Source organism: Octodon degus, unplaced genomic scaffold (genome assembly GCF_000260255.1).
Source record: "Octodon degus isolate 3935 unplaced genomic scaffold, OctDeg1.0 scaffold00097, whole genome shotgun sequence".
NCBI lineage: Eukaryota > Metazoa > Chordata > Mammalia > Rodentia > Octodontidae > Octodon > Octodon degus.
In genome coordinates, this window is record NW_004524673.1 from 2,097,415 (window position 1) to 2,103,594 (window position 6,180).

Here is a 6,180-nt window from a genome sequence, read left to right on the forward strand (position 1 = left end):
GAACAACAAAATTGAAATCTGACATATTTGACTTTCAAGATTTGTCATAGTTAGCTAGCAGGAAGGAAACAGTATGTAACATGGTTACCTCCCTGACTCAGATTTCCATTTCTTGTAAAATGTTACACTGAAGGTGACAAGGGACAAGCTTCCCACTTCAAAGTGTATCAAGAAAAGACCAGGAATGCAGGCCATCAAGACTGAGGGGCATCATTTCTACTGAGAGCAAGCAGAACATTTTGTCATGGAGGCAATCCAAGCAAACATATTGAATTTTTATTATCTTTATTTTCAAAAAGCCAAGATTACTATTGCTATCTTTTTGGGATATTACTGTTATTCTATATTAACATATATATGAAATATTTGCCTAGATAGAGGAGCTCATCTAAAACCTCTTGCAAGTCACTTTCAAAGACTTCTAAAAAACATGGACAGGTAGAGTTATGGCAATGGTGTGAGTGTTTGTTGAGACAGAGTTCTTCTAACACCTATCAATAGACTGAAAAGGAGCTATTGCTCCTTTAGGTAAGGTTCTAAGAATTTAACAAATACTGGTTTTAGTACACTTTGAAAGACATTCCTCCAAACAAATTTTTTACTTTACATATTTATGAAGAACTATTCACTTATGTCTCAAGCACTGTGTGTGGCAAATCATAGATTAATTTCCTCCCTTAAGTGGACAGCTGTTTAAAGATGAATATTATCACACACAATACAGAGTGATACATTCTTAAACAGAAGTACATGAGAACACTGAGGGAAAAAGCATATATAATTTCTGTGGTGTGCAAAGGTCAGCTTAGTTACTATCGTGAGTGATTTACAGAGTGTTCATGAGGTACACCAGCACAATAGCTAACAAAAAGCTACTTAAACTTTATACTCACATTGACAGACATACTTATAGTGATCACAAAAAATTATCTCCTAGACCACCTTTTTTATTTTATAATCAATGAATATGTATTAATTTTTAAGCTATATTTTGGACATATGAGCACACAGAAAGTTGGAAGATCGTTTTCATATAACACATCTGAAGAATTCTCTTTTAAGCTTTGGCTTTGAAAAACATATCCTTATCTTTCAAGGATGGGGCCAGCTGCAGAGTTAACAGCTGTTTATGGTAATCTAACTTTAGTTTGTTAAATTTCAGTATTGAAATTTATTTTACTGGCTTGGAGAACATTTGTATGTAATTTCCTTTTGCAAATAAAGTGGAGAGGGCTGGGGAAATAGCTCAGCATCACAGAACATGCCTGGGAAGCACAAGGTCCTGAATTCTATTTCTGGTACCAAAATCAATCAATCAGTCAATCAATCAATCAATTAATCAATCAATCAATCTAAATAATAAAAAAGATATTTTCAAATGAATGACTTTTTTAAATTTTTTTTGTATTTTAGGGAAGGGTCTACAGGGTGTTCAGGGTTTCTCTACTAGAACAGACTCCTAGTGATCCTGTTTACAGCCTCCCAAGAGCTGGGATTACAGGCACTCACCATGATGCCCAGCCTCAATTGCTATCTTGGTGTGCCCCGGGGGTGAGGCCAGCATGGAAGGCCCAGGGATCTAAGCCCTCCCACTACCTCCCACCCTCACCACACCATCCCCTCACCCCCCACCTTGCACCTGCTTGCATTTTCTTTAATCCACTGAGCTATTTAGCTGGTCCTTCAATGAATGACTTTTATTAGTTAAATATCATGCAAATAATTTATAGAACAAAAGTCTATTATGTATTTTAACTGTTGTGATGCAGAAGCTTAAAACATATCATTTTTACCATATATTTAGGTACAAAGCCAACCATTATACCTTGAATCAGCACAAAGGGTTGCCTCATAAAGGTAGGTTGATTGTCCTTACTATTAATCAGGTGTGTATTAACAATTCTCATGGGCTTTCAACAAATCAAAATGTGAGACCACCATACTTTCAATTCCAGAAATTTCTGTTTCTCTCAAAGCCCAATGCTCATCACCAGAACTTTTAAAGCTATGGCATGCATACTGATCCTGGCCTTTCATTAATGCTGAAAGCTCTAAAAAGTTCACCATCACTGCCTTAAACCAGGATAGGATAGAGTTTTTTCCTTACTTGTGAGCTAACACATTAGATTGCTATGGATTTATGAAAACATAAGAGAGACTCTCAAATTAGAGATAAAGATTTTGTTACTCATACCAGCAGTCATATCCACAGTGTTGATAATTTATAACGCCAGGTCTCAGGTGATATGTACTGGCCAGGTGACATCTCACCCAGGTAATGTGTTTTGATGCAGAAAAGAAGCATTGCTTGTTTTATATTGGGATTAAGTGACTACCTTTTGCTCTAGAGGGACACAATCATCTTTACTAAACTAGTCATTAAGTTTGCCTTTTTGTCCTTCAAAGGCAACACCATCTCTATCTTCTGATTTGTTTTTATCAGTATTATAACTTTTCCCTCTCATCCATGGAATTGGGTGCTCCCACAATCATTAAAATAATGAGAGCTAAGTGAGATTGGCCTATCACCTTACACAAATCTATGGTCAAGAAAATTATACATCACGATGAAATGGAACTCTTCCTAAAAATGCAGGGATGGGTCAACATATGCAAATCCATAAATGTAATGCACTACATCAATAAAGCCAAGAACAAAAACCACATGATCATCTCAATAGGCACAGAACAAAGCTTTTGAAAGAGTGTAACACTGACTAATGATAGAAATCCTACAAAGAATTGGAATAGACAGAGTGTATCTCAACCAGATACAAGCCATCTATGAGAAAAGAACAGCTAACATACTAAATGAACAAAAACTGAAGACCTTCATTTTAAGTCAGGAATAAGACAGGAATGTACATTGTCTCTACTCCTATTCAAAATAATTCTGGAAATATTAGAGCAATTGGACAAGAGAGAGGAATGAAAAGAATAAGGATTGGAAAAGAACTAACACTATCATAATTTGCAGATGACATGATATTCTACATAGAGGACCCCAAAAATTCCACTAAGAGGTTTGTAGATCTAGTCACCAAATTCAGAAATATATCAGCATACGAAGTCAACAACTAAAGATCACTAGCACTTTTGTACACAAATAATGAACTCACTGAGAGAGAAATTAGGGAAACCACACCTTGAACAAAATGAAATGCATAGCAATCAGTCTCACAAAGGAAGTAAAAGATTTATGCAGTGAAAATTACAGTAATCTGAGAAAAGAGATAGAGAGAACTTGGGAAAATGGGAAGATATTCCATGCTCTTGGAAAAGAAGAAACAACAATGGCCATACTCCAAAAATTGTCATACAGACTCAATACAATCTGATCAAGATACCAAAAGTATACCTCATAGACCTAGAGAAAACTGTCCTTAAATTCATTTGGAACAAGAAGAGACCCAGAAAGTCAAAAGCAATCGTGAGAAACAAATGGAAGGCAAGAATTATCATAATCCCTGACCTGAAATTATACTATGAAGCCTCTGTAATAAAATCAGCATGGTACTGGTATAGAAACAAATCTGAGGATCAATGGAACATATTAGAAGATAAAGACACAGCTGAAAACACACTCAGTCACCTTATCTTTGATAAAAGGGAAAACATATTTACTGGAATAAAGCTTTTTTAATAAAGGCAGTGCTGGAAAAACTGGCTTTCCACATGCCAAAGGCTAAAACTATACCCATGACAATCACCTTACACAAATCTATGGTCAAAATGGAACAAGGATTTAAATATCAAAGCAGAAACACTAAATCTACTGAAGGAAAATGTTAGCAGAAATCTTAAATACATAGAGGTAGGTAGAGAGTTCATTAACAGAAACCAAACTTCACAGGAAATACTTCAAAGAATCACCTACTGGAATCTCATCGTTTTGAAAACTTTCTGCACTGCAAAGGAAATCTCCAACAGAGAAAAAGAAAATTAATGAACAGGCAAAAAAATGTACAGTTGACTATCCCACTAACAAAGGCCTTATATCTAGAACATATTAAGAATTAAAAGAAATCAAGCAAGAGCCTAGTGTGTTGCCTAGAGTGGTATCAGGAGGAGCAGTGCTGACACCCGGGCCTGGGACTGACCTGTCTCACTTCTTATTTGTGCCAAGTCTACACGAGCTTCAGCCATGTCCAGGGATGAGATGATCTTTAGATCCTACTATGAGCAAGAAGAAAAAGAAGAAGAAGCTTCCCTTTATGTCAGATAAGGAAGGGATGCCCAGATGGAAGAAACCCAGTCCTCAGAAACAAAAGAAGTAGAGCCAGAACCAACTGATTGCAAAGATGTCAAGTCAATGAAGAGGACAGTAGGAAGAAAGATGCTTCTGATGATTTAGATGACTTGAATTTTTTTAATCAAAACAAAAGAAGAAAAATAACAAAAAAGATATTTGATCTTGATGAAGTGGAAGAAGATATAAAGGATCTTAAGATTAAAAGTGACATCCAAGAGCCAGCTGAATCAAAGGATGACCTTGATATTATGCTTGGCAATACAAAGAAGGTCAAGTTCCCAGATGAGGATGAAATATTAGAAAAAGGTGAAGCTTTAGAAGATGAAGACAGTGAAAAAGATGATGGCATTTCATTCAGTAACCAGACAGGAAGAGAGAGACTACACATATGAAGTGCTACTTAATTGAATATTCAACATCATGAGAGAAAAGAATCCAGATATGGTTGCAGGAGAGAAAAGAAAATTTATTATGAAACCTCCACAGGTTGTTCAAGTAGGAACCAAGAAAACTTCTTTTGTCCACTTTATAGATATCTGTAAACCATTGCATCATCAGTCCAAACATCTCCTTGTATTTTTATTGGGAGAATTGTGTGCAAGTGGTTCTATAGATGGCAATAACCAACTTGTAATCAAAGGAAGATTCCAACAGAAACAGATAGAAAATGTCTTAAGAAGATAAATAAAGGGATATGTCACTTGTCACACATGCCAATCACCTGATACAACTCTGCAGAAGGGCATCTGGCTCTATTTCTTACAGTGTGAAACTTGTCATTCTCGATGCTCTGTTGCCAGTATCAAAACTAGCTTCCAGGCTGTCATGGGCAAGCAAGGATAGCTCTGTGCCAAAGCTAACTAATTTGTTAATCACCCTGATTTTGCAAAGCATCTTCTGAGGAATTGGCTGGACAGGGCTACCCTCAGAGTAGATTTATCATTGTTTTAGAAACAAGATTTAAAAAAAAAAGCTTCCAAGTTCTTTGGTGAGTTGTTGGTTGATCTGAAATCCTTGTGGATGCTCAAACTGTTGACATACTTATTGCCTACTTTAACAGCCATCAGAGAAACATGTTATGGGGTAAACAGATGTTTCTTAAAAATCATTCATAGGCTTCTGTAAAATGCAAGCTAAATTAAAGTTATTATAACAGTGAAATAAAATAAGAATTAAAAAATCAAGGCTCAAAGGAAGAAATACAAATGGCAAGTAAATATATAAACAAAATTCAACATCATTCATCATTTTAGAAATGCATTAGTCTTATCCATTGATCTTTGGGTCTGCTTTTAGCATTATGACACTATGTTTGTTAAGGTACCTTTATAGCATAATTTCAAGCCAGGGATTGTTATCAGTTTGAAATTTAGTTTGGTGCATGGTGAAAGATATGGGTCTCCTTTTAATATTTGGCATGGGCAGAGTCAAAATTTTACTGCAGCATTTATTAAAGAGGCTATCTTTCTCCTAGTGAATGTAGCTGGCACCCTTGTCAAAGATAAATGTATTGCCTATGTCTTCTCTTCTTCTTTTCTTAAAGCTTAATTTCTGGGATGTTGTTTGTAAATTGCCTATATGAGTTGCTTTATTTCTGGTAGTTAGAACCCTTAGGAAATTACTACTTCTCTTAGTTAACTTCCTGGTATAGCTGGTATTTGTTTTTGAGTGTCCTTTAAGATCCTGCCTCTTCAATTTGTGAGGAATTTGCTGGCAGGTTGGCCCATCTCCTGCTTCTTTCACACTGTGCCATGGCATTTTCTGTGACTAGTAGCCAATTTTACCAACGGAATACCAGGAAGAACAGCTGCTTAGAACAATTATGTCACTTTTTACTATAGTGGTACTAAGGACAAATAGCGTAAAATGCAGCCTAGAAAATGACAAACTGAAATAACCATTAATTTGCTGCATTTAACCGTATAAAC

General features: G+C 35.9%; 1 pseudogene; it reads left to right on the plus strand.

Annotated features, from left to right (window-relative positions):
- Positions 1-4,144: 4,144 nt before the first annotated feature.
- LOC101567106 lies at positions 4,145-5,116 on the plus strand (annotated as a pseudogene).
- Positions 5,117-6,180: the final 1,064 nt, after the last annotated feature.